This window comes from Gopherus evgoodei, chromosome 14 (assembly GCF_007399415.2).
Source record: "Gopherus evgoodei ecotype Sinaloan lineage chromosome 14, rGopEvg1_v1.p, whole genome shotgun sequence".
In the NCBI taxonomy this organism is placed as follows: domain Eukaryota; kingdom Metazoa; phylum Chordata; order Testudines; family Testudinidae; genus Gopherus; species Gopherus evgoodei.
This window is the reverse complement of record NC_044335.1, coordinates 8,766,636-8,788,059: the sequence shown is the minus strand read 5'-3', so window position 1 is coordinate 8,788,059 and position 21,424 is coordinate 8,766,636. Positions and strand designations below refer to the sequence as shown.

The window sequence follows — 21,424 nt, the reverse complement described above, 5'->3', positions numbered from 1 at the left end:
CCTAATAAGTTGTGTTCACATTTTCTAAAAGCAACTCTTTTAGACAAAAATAATGCTGGACTTGCGAGACATCATTGTGAATATCAATGAAGGTTTTTCTTTTCCTTCCTTTTTGGGCTAAAAGTAAATATAGTCAGCTGTAACACAGAACCTAATCAAGGAAGAATAATTGGTGCATGCTGGTAACTTCAGATCTGGATCCAAACTTCAAGTAAAAGAGAGACTGAATCTGGGGATTTTGTTCATGCCCTTATTTCTTGTCTATTTTTCTACCTGCTCTTGTAGAAAAAAAATCCTGTAGCATTTAACAATGAACCTTTATTTAGATTTTTTAAACCGACCTGTAGCAGTATTAGAAAATTATCTAGCATGTCTAAAAACTCTAACACAAAAAAGCCAATTTCCCAAAACTGAGGAAAATTATAAGTGAAACTGATTAGAGAAAAAATGTAGATAGAAAAATGGGAATGCAAATTGGGAGTTCTTTAGGAAAATTTTAGGTGGCCAAAAAGCCATAATTCTACCCCTTCCCCCCGCTGCAAAAAAAAAAAGACAACTCTGGCTAAAAGCCCATTGTGGTTCAGAGAAAAAGGGAAAGCAGAAATTTGATACAGAAAAGCAGTATATAATAAATAGAAAAAGATGGAAATACTAATAAGGGAAGCTGAAGAGATCAGGGAAAAATCTGTGGCTAGCAGAGCTAAAGACAATAAGGAGTTCAAATATATTAGGAACCAAAGAAATCTTAGCAAGGGTGTAGGCCCATTACTAGATTGAGGTAGTAAACTTGTCCTCTGCAGGAAAGGCAGAAGTAGTCAATAAATATTTCTGTTCTGTATCTGGAAAGGAGGATGTTGCACTTATATCACACGGGGATAATAAAGTACTTTCTAGCCCATTAGTAACTGAGGAAGGTGTTAGACAGCCTCTACTAAACAGTTTAAAATCACGTACCTAAGAGTTTTAAAGGAGTTGGCTGAGGAGAGCACTGACCTAGTGATTTATTTTTTATTATTATTTTTTAAAATCTTGGACAAGTAGAAAAATTACAGAGCACTATACCTTTCTATATTAATTTCTATAAAACTCCAATTAAGTTCCCTGAAACCCAATTAAATTTATATATAACTAAATTGGTTTTATCCCTATTAAATCTATAGGATTTTTCCATAAGTAGCAAAGTTCTCCGGTTGCAGTATCTTAAGGTCTGGAGGGTCTGGGCCATGCCAACCTGCTTACTAAAGAGTCAGGGTGCTGCAGAGTGACCTCTGGCTTCATGGGGGTGCTCAGTAGGGCTCTAGCCCAGTTACAGGTGCCTAGAATAAACAATGGCAGCTGTGAATTGGAAGCTAAAAACCCATTGAGAAGTTCTAGTGACACCCTAGAATTAAGGTTGCCAGGTGTCCAGTTTTTGACCAGAATGCCCAGTCAAAAAGGGATGCTGATGGCTGTGGTCAGCACGGTTGACTGTGCCACTAAAAGTCCAGTTGGTCTCAGCAGGGCAGGCAGGATTTTTACCCAGCTCCGTGTGGCACCTGGGCAGTGTGTGGATCCCCCTGTCTACTCCTCTACCAATGAGCCAGAGGGACATGCTGGCCACTTCCTGGGAGCTGCCTGAGGTCCCCTTCCATGTTCCAGCCCCCTCCTTCACCACAACCCCTTCATCCCTGGCACCCCCAGCCAGAGCCCTCATCCCCTCTTGCACCCCAAACTCCTGCCCCAGCCTGGTGAAAATGAGCAAGTGAGCTAGGTTGGGGGAAAGTGAGTGACAGAAGGAGGGGGATTAATGATCAGGGACAAGGGCTTCAGAGAAGGGGTGGGGCCTCAGAAGGGGCAAGGGTGTTTGGTTTTCTGCAGTTAGAAAGTTGGCAACTCTACCTAGAATACATGATTTCCCCACACCCATAAAAACCTCTTTGTCTGTTAAAGAGATGAACAAGGGTCACTTGTTCTCCAGGAAGTAGGGTGGACAAGCTGCCTTCTGAGAGAATGACATCATAAGCTAAATTCACCCTTGGTGTAAATTTGCAGATTTCAGTGTGAATCATTTGGCTACATGGTCTTTGCACAAGCCAGCCAGCAGGCAGATCTGATGCACAAAAAAAACTATCACTCTGTTCAGCTCTGGTTTTATCCATTCCAGAGCCTTTGGATGTATCTCGACAGCAATCACTGGGGTGTGGTTGCAGTTTGAGCTAACCTCCTTGAGCTAGCTAGCTAGATTATAAAGGTAGCTTGAGTCCTGGACCAGTGAAGCTGACTGCATGAGCTTCTTGTGAGAGTATACAAACCTGCCCAGAACCCTTGCTAATCGCTCTTGGGCTAACCCACTCTGAAGTTTGCACTGTTATGGCTTTGCTGCTCCATGACCCAAGCTAGCTAGATTAAAGCTAGCTCAGGTTTGGCAGCTTGAACTGCAATCACGGCCAGTGACTGCAGTCTAGACGTACCCTTTGGGGGCAATGACAGTGACTGGAAGCCAGCTGAGTTTTAGCTCTGCCACTGGTCTCTTCCACTTGTCCTCTTTACTATAGTCCATCTACATGTCTCCCTTCTTATGTTCATAATCAAGATGTTTTTGTAGGGAGTCACAGTGATAAAGTATCTGAAACAAAAAAGAAATCTATTTGCAGACTTACCAAGGGCACAGCCTTTAGCAGCTGTATTTGACTCTTACGTTGCTAGGTTTAAGTTCCACATCCTGCACTGCATGGGATGTTATACACACTGAGCAGGGTAATATGCAGTGTTGATGAATGAAGTCCAAAGGCCCGGTTACCCTTCCCCCTCATCCCCAGATATTACATTAGTTACTCCCATAGGAGTTATTGTATTCTGCCGTGGGATGATTGGACCCCCTATATTTAAACACTTTGGAGTAGTTTGCATCTGGATCTTAAATTTGCAATAGGTCTGTTTCTATAATAGCCAGAGCCTCTGATGCTGAACTTCTGAGAAGTTTAGAACTGAATTCAGGATTGAACTTTGCACCTTGAGAGTTGTGGCACAGCTGGGAATAGAACCAGGAATCCTGACTTCTGGACCCCAACCCCAGTCTGTAGAATAAGGTGAAAAAATAATTAACAAATCCCTTGCTCACGATGTGTCTTCTATAACCTCGCTGACTAAAGACATTTAATTGGCATAGCATCAATAAACAGCCCTGTGCCTTCTAAACTTTCCAGGCCAGGTCCCACTGCACAACTGGGATTGTAGGAATATAATAGAACCATGCTGCTTCAATTATTGATTAATCCAAGGCAAGCCCCCAGATGCTTCAGTGAGTAACCACGAGATAAGAAAGGAGCCATGCAGCAAGCAGAGGTTGTCATTCAAAGGACAGCTGTGTGATAAAGGGAAATGCACCTCACCATGACACCCCATAGAAAGTGACACAGGGAACCACTTGGTGAGCAGATAGTTGTTTAAGGCAGGTAACCTGGCATCTGGTCAAAGATGCTACATTAATGGTATATTTTGTTTGTATCATTTGGCATTCAGGCAAAACTACATTTCCACTGGTAACGCTGAGTGTTGGCCAGGTAGACACACCCACAACCCAGAGTTTTGCTACAAAAGCATTTTTCTTCTGTGGCAGGATAGGAGCAACTTCCGGGACTCCTATCCTAAAGAGGGCCTTGGGGACGAGAGTTGGATTGAAACTGGAACCTTGACTCCAAGGGTGTGTGTGGGTGCTTTTTCTGACTCAAATCTCCACAGATGCCCCTGGATGTGTAATTTTGGCTCCAGGTTGCGCCCCAAACCAAAGATGCCTATTTTCCAATTCTGGCTCAGAACTGGTTGGAACGTTGAGCTTGCAAAATACTGTTAGAATGGTTCTGATGGGATTTCCAGTGTTTGGAGCCAAAATCTCAGAAAAGCAGCTTGCTAGACTTTGGCATGGTTGAGTCCAACCTTGAACCCACTTCTAGCTTAATTGAGCCCAGCTGGAAATATCACTGCCTCACCCCATCTTTTTAGAGGACGTAGGTAGGAGTCAGAAGGACACCTAGGTTATATTCCATAATCTTGGGCAAATCAGGGAGCCAAAGTTTTAAAATTTGGGTGCCTGAATGTAGGTACCTAAATAACAGACCTGGTTTTAAGAGTTTTTGAGGATCTGCAATTTCCACTGAAGTCTCCTCCATGGAAATCCAGAGGGAGTGGAGTGTACGCAGCACCTCTTAAAAATTTGACCACTTTAATTTAGTTGCTTAACTATATAGATTTTTTTTTTTTTTTTTTTTTTTTTTTTTAGGTGACAAGCTTTCAGCAACCAGCTTAGAAATGTTTGGCCTTCACATCTCTCTGCCTCACTTCCCCTATTTGTATAAACAGGGATAATGGCACCCACCTACCTCTCAAGGGTCTTGAGAGGCTTAATTAATGTCTGTAATGTAAATTGTGCTCTTCATATGAAAGGGGCTGTGGCAGCAGAGAATATTAGTCATTTTGTGTAATCTGCTTCCCAGGATTCAGAAATGTTTGAAAGCCGCCACTTCAGAAGCACTCAGAGAACAAATGCAGTCTACTTAGTGCGCTCATTTGATGCTGGATATTTTACAAACCCCTGAAAGACTTTTCAATGCTTAATCCCATCTCAATTAGGATTGTCAATTTTTTTCCAGGATCTTTTAGACATGACTGGCATGATAGGGTCTTTACAGTAGCTCAGTAGGTTTGTGCTCAAGCATTTCACCTGGAGCATGAGTTTCAAATTCTGCCTGACATCAGCTGTGAAAATGGACTGATGGTCACATTTTAAACCCGTCAGAAAATTTTACCATATTGTGAAATCTCTGCAAAATCTGGTAGTTTTTCTCAGCAGGGAAATTGTCGAAACAACTCCCACCATGTGTTGACAAATGGAATTTAAAATAATTCATGATTAATCATTAGGCTTTAATAGCTCTCCATGAGGGTTGCTGACTTTCTAATCCTACAAAACTGAACACAGTAGCCCTGCCCCTTCCCTGAGGTCCCACCCCCACTCACTACATTGCCTCCTTCCTCGGTGGCACGCTCTCCCCGTCCCTTACTCACTTTTACTGGGTTGGGGTGTGAAAGGGGTTGGGGGCTCTAACTGGGGGTGTGGGTCCAAGGGTGGGGCCAGAAATGAGGGTTTCAGGGTGTGGGAGGGGGGTCAGGGCTGGGGCAGGGAGTTGGGGTGCAGGAGGAAGGTGAGAGCTCTGCAATGGGGCTGGGGATGAGGCGTTTGGGAGGCAGGAGGGGGCTCCAGGCTGAGGGGTGGGGCCAAGGGATTCGGAATGTGGGAGGGTATGAGATGAGGCAGGGGATTGGGGTGTGGGAGGAGGTATGGGCTCTGGGCTGGGGATGCTGGCTCTGGGGTGGGACTGGGGGTGAGGAGTTTTGAGTGCAGGAGGGGGCTCTGGCTTTGGTGGGGCTCAGAGCTGGGGCAGAGGGTTGAGGCAGGGGGCTGGGGCATTGGCTTACCTCGGGTGTCTCCCAGTCAGTGGTGCAGTATGGCTAAGGCAGGCTCTGTGCCTGTCCTGGCACTGTGCTGCACCACGGAAGCAGCCAGCAGTTTGACTTCTAGGCAGGGTGGCCAGGAGGCTCCGTGTTGCTCTCGCCCACAGGCACCAGTTCCCGGCTCCCATTGGCAGCAGTTCCCGGCCAATGGGAGTGCAGAGCTGGTTCTTGGGGCGAGGGTAGCATGCGGAGCCTCATGGCCCCCCTGCTTAGGAGTCAGAAACTGCTGGCTGCTTCCGGGGCGCAGCACAGTGCAAGGACAGGTAGGGAATAGCCTGCCTTAGCCCCAGTGTGCTACCAGCTGGACTTCTATTGGACTCTTTTTCCCCCCGTCCCTTTTTCCCTTCCGCTAACTGCTCCTTCCTTTTATGGAATGCAAGATTTGCTCCATCAAGTCTAATATTCTCTATCCAGAAATGGAGAATTGATACCGCAGTGGAAGTGAAACTGCCTCTTTTGTTCTCTGCCACAATGTACCTAGACAAATGTACAGTGCTCGAAATAAGAGCAACATTCCTTCCTGACCCCTAAACTGACCACTTAATACCATGAAGCATGAGATTTATGTATCTTAGCCTGTATAGCCTGGATAAAGTAATGTATGCGTGGGAGTCTATTTTAATTTTCACCTTCCTCCAACACCCGTCCCCCCAGCATGTAAATTGTGAATTTAAATTCTGATACGCTCAGACAGGCTTTCTCAGACCCACTTCCTGATGCGTAACTTTGACCACTTGATATCTGAACTTGATCTAATGTATCTAATTAGCCAGTGATGCAGTGGTTTTTAAAAAAAGTGGGCAAACTAACCAAAAGTAAACTCCATAATTCTCAGATAAGTGGGCAATCTTTTTACCTCCATTTTCCCTCAGCTACACTACTGCAATTAACCTCTATTGACTTTAGTCTCCAAAAACACAGGATCAGATAAGGGATTGAATTAATCCCTGGTTTGATTCTATTGACTTCGGTGGAGATGAATTTGGTCCAAGGAGTCCAATGATAACTTCCCATGTGGCAGTATTCTTCTCAGCTAGAGTCCAGACATCCTTATTAATTCTAAATCAGAAACTCTTGCTGCCAAGTTTGCCAAATACTTTATATTCTATTCATTTTTTATCATCCATGGTCAGCAGATAAATTAGAAGGCACTGTGGTGGCATGCCTATGGTATGTTATATCCTCTCCGAACTGCAACAGAAAACAGAGGTCACCTGATATCTATTCGGTGGAGAAGTGAACTAGACAGCACGTGCAGGAAGGAAGAGGATTGCGCAGCCGGGCAGGGCACGGCAGGGCAGCATGAGTCTGTAGTTTAAGTTTAGCTGTTGTTGACATTGGTGGGAGTTAGGTGCCTAAATACCTTTGGGGATTTGGTCGTTACGTTCCTATGCGGCGATAGTGTTTGGAAACCACAGAGGGATTGTTAATATGGCTTAATGAGGGAGGGACAATCTGTCACCTGGTGCCTTCAGCCCAGATTCTGAGGGATGCTATGCACCTGCAGTTTTCTTGGACATGAAAGGGAGATGCAGGTGCTTGGTCCTTCCCTGGATTTGTCCCATTGTTTGCTATAACACTCCAGGCCATCAGGCAATTCCAAAGGAGCTCAGGTACATCTACATTTTGAGCTGGAGTGTAATTCCCAACTTGAGGCAATATACCCACACTAGCTCTGATTGAGTGCAGGGGGACTATATTGTCTAAAGGGAAAATGGGGCACTGCATAGGGCTGGCCCAAGGCGGCCTCCTCACCCAGCTGCTTGCCCGCGCCCCATCCCAGGGTTGGCCCTGGCTGCTCGCCTGCCTCCCCCCTCCCCAGCTGGCACCAGTCATTCACTCACACCCTGTGGACACCCTATGCCAGGCTATCACCAATCGCTCGAACCCAGCTGGAACCCTGCCTGCCCCCCATCCCTCTGTGCAGCGCTGGCATCTCTGCACGTTCCTCTGACCACACCACACTCCACCTTTTTTTTTTTTTTTTTTTGGACAAATTGGCAAGAACAAATGGGGCAAATGCCTCCTTTTGCCAAAAAAGTCAGGAGTGCCGTGACAGGACTTAAAAAAGGGACTGGTCAAAACAGGACCTATGATCACCCTAGTATAATAGCATGTAGCTGCAGCATCCTCAGTGGCGGAAGGGGCTAGCAGCCCAGAGGCTGTGCCTAGTGCCTTGGATGGGCTATGTCAGGGATCTCAAAGTCGAATCACCATGAGGACTAGCACATTGGCCTGAGGGCAGCATCGACACCTTTTCATATAAAGATACAAAAGCCCTCCCTGCCCCCACCCCCACTCCTTCCATGAGGCCCTGCCCCCATTCCAACCCCTTCCCCAAAGTCCCCACCCGTGCCCTGCCTCCTCCCCTGAGTGCCTGGCTCCTGGCTCCTCCCCACTGGAAAGCCCTAAGTGTGGTCAGACAGGTGTTTGGAGGTGGGAAGTGCCTGGAGGCAGGCAGTGGAGCGGGGACATGGGACATTGGGGGTAGGGGAGCTTGGTGGGCTGCAGGAAATAAGCCCACAGGCTGCATGTTTGAGACCCCTGGGCTATGTATTCAGGGTGTCTAGCCCCTCCCATGGCTTGGCTACCCTCTCCCTTTATTGTCCTGGCTCAATCAGAGCTAGTGTGAGAGTGTCTCCTCAAGCTGGTACTGACATCCCTAGCTTGCAGCGTAGATATACCCTCAGGGTAAGGAAGACTGTACTTGGGCTGCAGTGGTACCCAGTGCAGGAGAGGGAAGTGCCTCAGGTGGAGAATGCTGCAGAGTAATTGCAGGCAGCAGCTGGAGGAGCACCTACTGGATAAGTGGAAATGTCTTTGGCTTGCTTAGCTCTCCCATCTGAAAAGAATGTCTGGAGGGCAGGTGCTAAAGTTTCCTCACACAGGCCACACTCAAAGCTGCCATGCTTGCAAATAAGGCTTGATTGTGAGCATAACTTGTCTTTCAGAATGTATCAAAACTGGTGACAGAAGATCACTATCTGTTTGTTGTAACATGCCACATGTTTAGGCACATTAAAGGCAGGTCATTGGGTTAAGCTGTGGATTTCTTGCTCTTCCTTCTCCCCCCACACTCACTTATATTGTTGCAGTTCAGGTTTTGTGAATCAGCTGTAGTAAGAGACTGTTGCCTGACTGGATTTAATCACTAGTCTAGCTGTCTGCTCTTTAGGACAAAGACATTATCTGTTTGGCACAGTCAAGGTACCAGATAGCTCTGTGTACAGTTATGGTGCTATATAAAGCAATGTTGCTCATTCTTGTGATCTTATTGCAAGTCATGTGATATTTGGGGTTTTCCTTAGATGCTGGATTTAAGAAATGCATGAGAATCTCAGCTTTCCTTTTGAAAAAAACTGTTTCTAGCCCTCATGGGGGGTGGAGAAAAGCTTGAAAATATGAAGCCAAGTGCACCCTAAGGGCTCAGAAATCAGAAGGCAAATAAAATGAACCTAATACTTATTATTTTTAAGAAATCTCATGATTAAGCCAAATGTGTGGTGGTGATTATTATTTTTTTTTGGAGTGCTGACTCATGGTTTTGAATGTTAGGGGTTGGCAATACTTGATACAGTCCCAATTACTTAAAGAACAGGAGCACTTCTTTTGAAGTGAGTTACTTGCACAAAGTTAAGCACATGCATAAGGGATTTCCAATATTAGGGCCTGAAGAGACAAACAATATAAAAACTTCTGTGTATGTGCACGTGTATCTAAAACAGGAAATATGATATATAAAAAAGTACAATCTGTACATAAGTATATATTTGGAAGTATATGTAACAAATGTAAGAATATACAGTATATGTAGTTTGAGCATTTAGCACCTGTAAGAAAGTTAGAATGTTATACTGAATATTTGTAAGTGGGTAACACAAGAATATAGCTATATAATAATGAAACATGCAGGTTTTATGTAATATACATTCTTGTATTTGTATACATTTGACACATGAAAGACATAATATGCAAAGTGTCATAGTATGCTGTTAGGCAAGAGATTTAATATATGCAAAATATTATACAGTGCATCCAAACACATGGAGTATGCAAAACTACACAAAGTTCATAAGAAACACAGACACATTGAAAGCAGGATATATAATACATACCAGTTGCCACTATGTGCAAAGTGTAGTAAATACAATAGATGCAGTGACATGTGAATATGCAGCACTAGATGTAAAATATGCATCAGTGCAGTCTAAGCAGATTTACATTTAATAGGTGTGTCACTTCCTACAAGCGTACCACCGGGAGCCAAGCTTAGGCCAGATTTCTCCTCCCTTGTTTGCATAGACACGCCCTCCTAGAACGCCATTGGCCAGCAGGCTCGCCAGCGATGGTCGGGCCTCTGCGTCCCGGGCCTGGCATCTCATTAGCATGTGCCCCGCCCCGCCCGCGCTGATTAGGCAGTTTGGGGTTGCCATAGCCTCGCCCGGCTTTCCGGTTGGTGGTCTGGGCTGTCACTCGGCGAACGCTGGGGGCCGCACTTCCGCCTTGGTGTCAGCGGGTCTGGGCCCGGGGCTGTTGCAGGACCAGGTGAGAGGAGGCGCCCGCGGCCTGTGCCCTGGCGGGACCTCCGCAGCCGGGGCTGCCGCCGGGGCCCGGGTAGGACCGCGGGGAGGTAACTAAGGCTCCCGCCCGGGGGAAAACAGGCCGCGCTCTGGGCTCCTTCAGCCCGGGGCAGGGACCCTCCGCCCTCCGGCCCCTGAGTGCGCCGCCTGGCGGGGGAGGGACCCCAGACCTGGGGCGGGGAAGGGAGATGCCCAGACTGAGACACCCTCCCCCTGAGGGGGACATGGGGGAGAAGCCCCGTATCAGACCTGCTGCCCGGGGGAGCAGACCGGGACCCAGACCCTGGCGGGGAGCCCCTGGAGCATCCCCAGCAGGTGGGGGAGGAGGCCCCGGTTAGTCAGTTTGGGTGAGGCCACCTTCTATTGCAGGCAAATGGGTAGAAAAGATCCTGGAAGGTGGGTTGAGGGGAAAGAGCAGGGTGCACTCCCTGGAGAGCTTACCCGGCACGCAGGCGAAATGGAGCTAGTCTGCATGCTTCGGTGTGAGGGGTCACTGCTCTCCCTTCCCTGGCAGAAGGGGCTTCGTATAGCCGCTTATTGGTGGTTGTCTTAGGGCTCCATGTATAATAAGATGGTAAAGCTGAACAAATAACATTAGATCTAAATCCTATGGCTAGACCCTTTTGCCCCTAATTTACATTGCAGAGATGTACTGAATCTTACTGCCATATGGGGCAATGTGTTTCTTCACAAATTGTTCTTTAAACTGGAAGGCTTCTAATCTGGAGGAGTTGGGAACAAGAACTGGCAGAAGGTGCTGAAGAACCTTTTGTGAGGAGAACAGCTGACATCCTGTGTCAAGTCAGAACAGAGGTCCATTCCTGTGTGACTTAGGGAAGGAAAGTAAGGCAGGGAAAAGAGCCAGCTATGCTCCTATAATATGCAGAAGTAGAGCTTGGTTTCAGCATGATTCAGGAGCATGGGGGTGCATATTGCCTCCTGCTTGAAGTTGTCTTTCCCCCCAACTGTCACTCACAGTCCGTCAGTACATACCCCTTGATTCTCTCTTATTCCAGCTGTCCCCAGCATCCCCCTCTTGCAGAGCTTCTGCAGAGTAGCAGGCAACCTGGAAAATAGTTGAAAAAGGCTGTTTTTATATTTCACAGAGGTTTGTGTGGCATGTTAATAAAAAAGTAAAGTATGTGGCCATTTGTCTAACATGGGTTTTAATCTTATTTATACTGTCTATTCATTTAGTTTGTGAACTCCTTGAGGGTATGGTCTGTCTTCCTGCAACACTTACGGGCCAGAACTTGGAAACTGCGTGCCTAGAAGCACATATGGTTTTGTGTGTGCCTGTGTCAGTCTTGCAGCTCCACCAATGAATATCTGCAAATGTATGTATAATGCTAATAAATATTTTCTTGATTAAAACATGTTTTGTTTAAACCTTCTTCAAGTAGCAGAAGTGAAGAGGACATTGATTTGCAGTGTATTTAGGATCAGAGTATCACTGTTTCATCTTTTTCCCCCATCAGTCTTGCTCACACCTGTCTCCCTTTTTTCAGCATTGTCTACATTCCCAAGAAAAATGTTTCAGGGATACTGATTGCATGAATGGCTGTTTCTTTTACTGATCCTTGCAAAAGTTGAGCACATCTACACTGTGGCATTCACATTGACACCTGGGGGCAGCCATATGCATCACATCTTACAACTGTTCTGGGACTCCTGAAATGCCACAGTGTGCTTGCTAGAAGCAGGAGTTTTTTGGCAACTTCCAAAGTTGAGGCATTGTGAGGCAGGGACAGGAGAACTGGTTGAAGTAGCACTGAAGCACAAGGCATTATAAGCTGTTGTTTCTTACAATGCCTTTTCATTTAGTGTAGACAGAGCCTTCCTCAAAATAATTATTCACTCAAGTTGTGTGAGTGACTCTTTGTAATGGTCTAATAGGAAATGTATTAACTTTTGTATCTTCTTGTTCACTTAAAGCAAAATAAAGTTTTATAGCACCTGAATTTTAAATGAATGTGTGCTGAACATAATGGACAGTGAATCTGGGAAGACTGATGAGTTGTTCTCTGGGCTGTACAGTGAGAGAGTTGAGCAGAAACTGACATATAGCTGCCTTCTGATTCTTGAGGGAAGTTTCAGGGAAGCTGCCCATCAGCACACCTCAGTTGACTTAACTTCAGAAGGCAATCTGATGATGAATTCTGAAAAGGAGATATTGAAACAGCTGCTCTCAATACATATGGCATGTATTTCATGAAGCAGAAGACAGTTTTTCCAAATTAGTTCCTTGGACATGCCAATGCAATTTCATAAACAGATCGCAGAAGTTAAAGGCACAAAAAGCTAATTAGATTACAGATTCCATCCCTGGGGATAGTTGAAGAACAGTCGTTATTCTGGAGTAATTTACTGTAGATTGTACTCCTAAAATAAATGAAGGATGAGAGGCTTGAGACTGATCCAAAAGCTTAATTGTGTGCGTTACTGGCTACATAAATGTACTTGGTTTAATTGTTGTAGCCATTCAGAGTTGCTTTCTTTGTTGGATATTTATACTTGTTTTCTTCGTTTCATACTTAAGAACAGTTACCATGTTCTCAATAGCTTTCCACAACAGTTAAAAATAATTTCTTACCTTAGCTGGCAGCTTTTATAAATAAAACTACATAATGCTACTTGCATATGTCTTTTTTTTTTTTCCAAATGAATGTTGTACTTCATACTCATCAAACTAAATACAAAATAAGCTTTCCAATATCTTTCATTTAGTGTCTCAAAGCACACTCAGCAATCTTTTTTGGCCTTAAGACACTGTATAGTATTTAAAAGCAGCAAAGAATCCTGTGGCACCTTATAGACTAACAGACGTTTTGGAGTATGAGCTTTTGTGGGTGAATACCCACTTCATCAGATGCATGACTAACACGGCTACCCCTCTGATATAGTATTTAAGTAGTTTTGCGCAGATATAAATATATTCCATATAGATAACTGCTTGAAACCAGGATTTACACATAAGTACTCTGAAGTTTTAAGTCAATAACTCATTTGCATTTGTTTTGTAAGGCAATTTGCCCTTGAACATACCAGTGTTACATAGAACTCCTTGTTATTTAAGACTTCCTCTTACACGTCAGCATTCTTTTCTTGTCCTTCAATCGATATTGATTTTGTCACCTGGTTTATTAAAATACTACTTGAAAAGAATTTTCTGCTCTAGATACTTAGACACCATAATGTCACAGATTCTTAGTATGTTTGTTTACAATTCTTGTCATATTCTCTGCAAAATAACTAATATGTGTGATTTTGCATTCTGTTTTTTGCATGAATTATTATTTTTCCAAAACATGCGGTAAGTATACTTAGAAATCTGCCTTATATTTGTAATTCAGAACAGCCAAGATTTTTTTTTCTAAATTAAATGGGTTGGTGACAAGCTTGTCACAGGAACTTCCTCATCTGGATGAAAGAAATGTGGAGTGTGAGCAATGAGAGAATTGGTAAATCTGCTTGTAGACAGAGTTTATTGGAAGATGCAGTATTTTGAATACTTTCTGGAGCATAATGTAAAATAATTGATTGTAAATGAATGTAGGATTTTATACAAACATATCTTGTTTAAAATCTTCTGGCGTGTATTGCTGTGGATTCCGCAGTGTAGGATATTGCCCTCAACCTTCACTCTTTTAAATAATTCATTTCCAGAAAGAGTGGGAGGACAGAATAGTTTTTCTTTGTATTCTAAAAGACTCAACATAGCAAACTGTATGCTAAACAATTAGAATGTGTCAAATGGGGATTTAGTATTGGTCTCAGATATGCTTTTAAAAATACACTGTGAGCCAGGTGTACAAAACGAATGTCTTAATTTTCAGGATTAATGAGGTATAAGAATAAACTGAGCCTGTTTTTTTTAAATTTGTTTAATCATACTTTTATTTTCCCTTTATTTTAGAAAAAAAAACCCTAGCCCTGGCAAATTCTGCAAAGTATTTCAGTGTATTTTACTGTGTACAAGCATTTCATTTTATCACCTGCTATAAGTACTCCAGTAGGAGGTAAGATAACTAGGAATTCTAAAGTTGTCTAAAAATCTAATGGTGTTAATAAGCTTATTTATTTTTTGTCCCAAATTTTCAGTGGGTAGGAGATCACTTTCACCCACAAAATGTACCTGAGTTTGAGTATCTCCATTTTGTTGTATTTGCAGATACAGCAGTCACATGCACATGTGGCTAATGGTGCATGCAGTTGCAGAAATGGGCATGCACTTCTAAATTTGGCCCTTTCCATATTATCATTTATCAATATTATAAATCTGGGAATCAAAGTTTCAGATGTTAGCTATCTTTGTTGATGGTAATTGTGGTGTTTATTCAATAGTATTGGTAAAAGATATATGTACTGAAGGGAGAGTTTTGTTTTGAACTGTGGTTTTTTTCCTCTTAAGAGGTTTTTCTAGAAATTTTCAGAAATCAAGTGTTGCTAAACAGTTGTTTATAGTAAAACAAGAGTGTTGTCTACTGTATCTCTAGAGTTACAAATGAAACTACAATACATTTGTTAGTGACTGAGTGTCAGGGTTATTGACACTGTTGCAAACTGGTTAGCCAATAAAGTGGACTGCAAGTAAGAGGAACAGCTTTTTTATTAAAATTTTATTAGAAACAGAAATAGATATCCTAGGTCAAGAAGTTTAAACTTTCTTAATACTTTCTTGAAGACCACAAACGTATTAGACTGATTCCCATTTATGTAAACGTCTGTGCTATGAATATTGCTTTTGAAGAGATGACACCATAGTAGAAATTCTGATTTTACTAATTTTCAGTAAGTTCTCATCGTGAAGCCCTAAGTTAGTAATCTGTAGGACTGTTTGCATGTGTTAGTGCTACACAATTGGGTTCTGTCCCAGTAATTGCTGCTGTATATAGAAGCATGGTTGTTTACTGGTAGCACTTTGCACTATGTTGATAAGTCGCTAGGGCTGCAACAACTCACTTTTTTTTTTGTATTGTGGCTATTTTCATGATTGTTCAAGAGTAGGTCTCCATGGAAATGGCTGATAGTGGAGTACCTCGTACAGAACAAACGTATGATTGGATATATTTGATGAGCAGTGGCATTATGCTTGATGAGATGCTTCTGGGTGCTGATGCCTATAAACTAAACCTGTAACAATGCTTTACTGTTCTGTGTTGTTTTCTGCCTTGCTGTTATATACAGTAACTGTTCCTGTAGTCCTTAAACTTTAATGGTCAAGTAATGGCGTTGGTCACAAAATGTTAAGTATGATTAGGCATGATGCCATGCTAGCAAAATATGTGAGCAAATGAGTGTGTTGCTTTTCTCTTTTACTGAACATGTTAGAGTAAGTGGTATGCAAACGGTAAGAATTCAAAACCATCCTGTGGATTATTTGCCTGTTGCTAAGAGCTCAGGATTCTTGTGGGGTTACAGTGAGGTGCTTATGTACTGCCGCAAAATGGGAGTCCTGCTATTATACCTCATGTACCAATTGCTTAATGCTGTTCTGCTTAGGATAAAAGATCTTATTCTTTTTTTAAATTTCTCCTCTGTAAGCAAATTGTCCCCAAAATGGTCATTATGAAAATATAGCTCATTGATTATGTTTTTAATTATTTTTTAAACAGACATCATTATTATGATACTTTCTTGGGAGTTTTAGCTGACGTGGAGGAAGGGTTGGCAAACTTGGAGTTTTTTTGTACATTTTGGTGCACAAAAATATTGTGTTGTAGTGTGTGTTTAAGAAAAAGCTTAAAGGAGGGACTCAGTGGCATATGAGATTAGTAAAGGTATATAAATCTAGGGCAGGTTGTCGTTGAGACTGAACTGCCCTCTCACATCAGATATGATCTTTGCATGTCAGTGTTGAATCACACTGATGACCTCACGAGTGTGTTGGTGAAACTTTCAGTGCCACTGACTGTGCTTTATGTTACTTGCTTCCATCTCTGTTTACAACAATCAAGCATCATTCACAGTTACTGAATTAATTCTATTTCTGTTTTTTTAAACTGCTTTGTGTGTTTAGGGGGAAGACAATGTTCAGACTGTAGGATAATATTATAGTTAAGGATACGATCCATGGAAGTCACGGATTCCGTGACTTTACCAAACCTCTGTGATTTCTTCAGCTTCGGCTTTCAGCAGGTGTGGCCGGGGCTGTTTGCCCCGTCAGCTGGAGCTTGGGCTCTGCTGCTCCCCAGCGGTGAGGCTTGGACTGTCATTGCTCTGCGCCTCCCTCCCCCCATGGGGCTCCAGCTATCGTTCTCCCCTCCCCTCCCCTCCCCCCCAGTTATTTTTAGTAAAAGTCAGGCATGTCACGGCTTGTCCGTGACTTTTACTAAAAGAAACCGAGACAAAATCTTAACCTTAATTATAGCCATACTTTTGAACAGATCTTCCAGCATTTAAATCCCCTGGTGAGGTGGGAATGGGAGGAAGGCATTGTATAACAATGCCAGCAGCATTTCTAGTGTTCCCTAAAGAGTCTGTCTACAAAGGAGAAGGGTAGTGTACTTGCCTTTTATAAGTAAGGCCGTCAGACAGGAGCTAGCACTAGACCATGCAAAGCCTTCAAGATAAAGATCATGGACTATATTCATTGCTTTATAAGGAACAAATGAACATCCCTTGCTGTAAAAGTTATGTGGGGAGTAATTTGGCTATGGATTTGTGAACTAAATACAGACATTGGTTGAAGGTAAATACCTAGGAAAATCTTGCAAAGACTTGCATGATTTGTGACAGGATGAAACAAATTTAAATGTTAAGTTTTGTCAGTAGAAGTGGGAAGAAAAGGGATCAAATTAAGGTTCACTCCTGCCATACTAAGGAAAGTCTTTATTAATATGACCTACAAGTGGCTCAGAGATAACACCGCATGTGCAGACACTAAGCTTGTTCTGATGGAATTTACTAGCCAACTCTCATTGTACCACTAATCTATTAGCAACCATTTGCCCCCAAAGGGTAATGCACAAGATAATTTCCTCTAGGAACCAATAAGGGACCATGAATTTTACAGTTTAGTGAAGAAATGTGAGGTGGTTTTTTTTTGTTTTTTTTTTTTTTACAGGATCAGTAATGAGGGATTGGTTTATCTGTCTCATCTCTAAGTGTAACGTATACCTTGAAAATAATGTTCACTAGGGGCTCTGTGAATATAAAAAACGAAGTAACATTATGGGCGTTAACATTTATTGGGGAGGGCAGTACAACACTACGTTATTTCTCAAGGGAAATCCATAGGGTAAGGTTAAAGTTAGCATAATCTCAATACAGTATGGCTTCAGATGGACTCAGATGGCAGAGGAGTAAAGATGAATGTAAGGTTCAGAAGCAACAGGGCAGCAGTGTCTTCTGATGAAATATTACTGAAGGTCTGCATACCTAGGAGAGGAAAAATTGATCATAATATTTTGTATGGAAATAGCAACATTTACAAGTTGATAGAAAGATTTGAAATCCATTGGAGGGCTTCATGGGATGCAGAAGTGCACTTTTACTGTACCTCCTGAAAATTAAAAGGTTGGGCAATGTGTTTTATCGTTTGGAGGTCTCTGCTTTTGCACTGTGGCGAATCCTTGATTCTCCATTTGTGCATCAAGTGCATGTATCTTCCATGTAATGTCCTGACATGGTTGATGGTTGTCCGCTGTTTTTGGTGGTGCAAGAAACCAGGCCATTCAACAGTGGGTTCATCTATGAAGTGTTTGTTTACATCAGAGCCTGCCCATAGCATCTGCCAGGTGTCTTCTGGGTTGAAGTTAGATGCAGAAGAACTTCTCTAGCTGCTCAGAATGGTTGGCTGGACTTAAGGTGAGTGTGAGATGGGTGAACAAGGTTATTGTGGAGTGGGAGCTTTTAGTTAGCTTTCTTGTCCTTGTGCAGTGTTGCCATCTCTCGCCGCGTGGTTGGAGAAAGGATGTTTGCAAGGAGAATTTGGTAATGTGTGTGTTTGTAGATATATTTGGCTGACATGTTGTACGCCAAACTTTGAGATGTATAAGCAGTGTCACCGCCACCCACCCCATCATGCATTCTAGAAATGAGATGGTGAACTAAATTATCAGTTTAATAACACGTTCCATTTGTATGGCACTCAAAAATGAAGGGCCTGGAGTACCTAATCAAAAATCGTAACAAATCAGATTGAAGATTAGATTTTATAATAGAAATAAATGCACCCTTCAGAAAGATTAAAAAATGGCAGAGGGCCAAAATTTCAGCTGGGCTTCACCTAAACCATTTTTCCCCATGAAGCATACATGGAAAACACACAGAAGCACTTTACATTGCTCTCCATGTTGGACTTGCCTGTTTAATTTCTCCAGTGCAGATTATGGTTGAGAATGTTGTTGCAGTCAGACTTCGAGAGGAAACAAGTCTAACCTGTTGAATAATTCCTCTTTTTAGTGTTTCACTTGATATCTGCATTGCTGTTTTCTGGTTGAAAGAATAGGGAGAGCGTGATGATAGCAGCAGGTATTGAAATAGTCAGTTTTAATCGGTGAACTTGTAATGCTGTTTTACACCTGTTGTTGATAACCTAAGTTCATAAATTAATAGTTATTGAAGCTTTCATTGAGAGATGAACTCACTAGGTTTTGGCACTTTCAGGAGAGCTGTAAGAAACAGACATGAATATTTATTTCTGTTCTTTGAAATCCAGCTGGTATGTTTTGGTTGACGTGGAATCTGCAGGAATTTGAACCCCGGCTGTCTTTCCAGGAATCCTGTTGTATGACTCTTATTCTTTGTTCTCCTGGTAGCCTTTATAGTAACATGAAAAGTGTCCCTTGCAGTTCACTTTATAAATATAGGTTGTCAGTTTGTGGTGGTGAAGATGCTCTTTAAGAGCAGTGTAACTCTCGTGGCATGTTTAGGCCGGCCAGCGCTATGAGTAACTTTAAAGCCTGACCAAACGATTTCTGCTAAATTATCAGTTTGTTACTGTGGTGGCTTTTTGCTGCATTAACAACAGGAGAAAGAAGTTTAAAAACAGAATATCTTTCCAGAGGTCACATGATTTTAGTAATAACTGACATAGTATTTATACAAAATAATGAGCCTTAACAGAACCTTTTCCATTGGCCTTTGTGATTAAAGAGCGATTAAGTCTGTTTTCGTTATGTGATGTGCTTTACAAACAGGACATCACAATTATGTTCTAACTCAAAAGGTTGAATAAGAAAAAATACCTCTCTAGGATTTAATGTGACTTTTTAAAATTTTCTTTAAAAGTGGTTTGATCCTTATTTCTAAAAAGGAAAAAAGTACATTATCCAAACTTGGGATTAAATAAATGTGAAGTTATTCCCTAGAAAAAGGTAAGGCCCTGATCTTGCAACTTGTTTTGCATGGGCAGAGCCCTGCACTTTCACTTATGCCAGTTGATTTCAGTGATCAGGCCTCTTGGAACCAGGTGCAGTGTTAGAATCTATTTAATGGTTTTACAGTGCTTTGCTCAGAGGTCCACAGGTACCTGGTTATGCCAAAGCGTACACAGTCCCGAATAAATTGTTGGAAATGCATTGCCATTTCAGTTGTGTATCAGTGGGAGTCAGGTAGTTTAAACCTTGCATCAACCTTTTCAAATTTAATACTGAGTGGAGTGTTTGACCACATGACTAGTGTTTGAGATTTGATTTCAGTGCCCTAAGTGTTGTAATTTTTTAGTCACTGGGCACTAGAATTCTTATTTCAAGATTTGGTGTTTGCATTACTAAACTGTGCTCTAGGGCAGTTTGATATTTGTGATATCTTATTTAACCTGTTTGTAGTTGGTTTTACAACACCATCAAAGCACAAGGCTTATTTAAGTGGGACCAAAATGGTAATCCTCTGATCAGAAGATACTGTAACATCCTGTAAACTTCTGGCAAACAGAAATGGAATCCATTCAATACTATGATGGTTTGTATGGGAGAGACCATGTGACTGTCACTAGCGTGGTCTTGTAAAAAGTGACATAAGCATCAAATTATTCCCACTCTGGTTTAGGAAATATGATGCTGTTGAGATGTTCTGCACAACTAGCCCATCACAATGTAATGAGGATAGGAACAAAGAGGAACTAAACCTCAGATCATTTAAAAGTAGAAAGTGTCTAAGCTAAATTCACAAAGATGCCGAAAGGCAAAATTTCCTGCTGCATATGGGTTATTGAACATGCAATATTTAATATTGATATTGAACCTTTCAACTGAAAGGCTCCCAAAGTGCTTTAGAGTTGCTGTACATACTTATCATTCAGCCACCATTGGGAATGGACAGCTGCAATAAATGGAGTCACTGAACAACAGTGGGGGAGCGGAATTATTAGCATATGATACTGGTGGAAAACCCTACGTTTTTGAAACCTCTGTTTCTAAAGTGTCTAAACTCTTCTGCGAGGTCCCTCAAATCACCAGTTGCCAACCTGCTTAGCTTCAACTTTTGGCTCTGAATAGGTTTGATTTTTGCAGCATTTAGCTTTGTAACCAGATAAAGTTGGATTCCTGTAATAGAACAGGAAGCACATTCCTGCACTATATAGGTGTTTGTGATGTCATTGGCTGCTGCATGGGAAGCAGAACGCAGGATTTGGCTTTGGCAGGTAACCGAAGGGGGCAATGCCTTCCAAAAGGATTTGTAACTTCAGTCCAGCCATGGGTAGTTCTAGCTCTTTGGGCTCTAAACTTTTTTTTTAAATAACTTTATCAGCTTAACATTCCTCTTTACCCTATTCTTGGACCTGCTTCTCATTTGTACTGATGTAATGCCATCAAAAAGGGAACTGGATAAATTCATGGAGGTTAAGCCCATAAATGGCTATTAGCCAGGACAGGTAAGGAATGGTGTCCCTAGCCTCTGTTTGTCAGAGGGTGGAGATGGATGGCAGGAGAGAGATCACTTGATCATTACCTGTTAGGTTCACTCCCTCTGGGGCACCTGGCATTGACCACTGTCGATAGACAGGATACTGGGCTAGATGTACCTTTGGTCTGACCCGGTACGGCCGTTCTTATGTTCATTGACCTCAGTAGGGGTTACCTCTCCTTTACATGTTGTATCTGAATAAGAGGCTGCATTAGTCTGTGGTTTGGCTTCAGCTTGCAGGCTTTGTTCTGAAAGATCACCTTTTGATTTTTTTTGAGAGAGTATCACTGTATCAAACCATTAGTTTGACCTTGTTGTCTTATCTGCTTTCTATTTCAAAACTGACCAAACCACTTTCCTACATATCTGGGCTCCAGTTCCCTTACTCATTATTGAGCTGTATCCCAGAAATGTTTTCACCAGTTTATTAACCCCAACAACACATTTGACTGTTAATTATGACATCACAAAAATGAGACAGCTGGGAGCTGAGGAGAATGGGA

General features: G+C 42.5%; 1 protein-coding gene across 9 annotated transcripts in view; it reads left to right on the top strand.

Moving 5' to 3' along the window:
* Positions 1–9,933: 9,933 nt before the first annotated feature.
* The window catches only part of OSBPL2 (oxysterol binding protein like 2), a 54,636-nt gene continuing 43,145 nt past the window's right edge, over positions 9,934–21,424 (top strand). For 4 of the 9 annotated variants that reach the window (XM_030532898.1, XM_030532890.1, XM_030532892.1 and 1 more), the window contains exons 1-3: positions 9,934–10,035; positions 11,268–11,407; positions 13,987–14,089. The gene's annotated coding sequence lies outside the window, so the exon portion shown is untranslated. Of the gene's footprint in view, positions 10,036–10,099; positions 10,121–11,267; positions 11,408–11,476; positions 11,479–13,986; positions 14,090–18,506; positions 18,546–21,424 lie in introns of those variants that run through there. The other 5 variants (XM_030532899.1, XM_030532896.1, XM_030532893.1 and 2 more) reach the window with 4 other exon arrangements.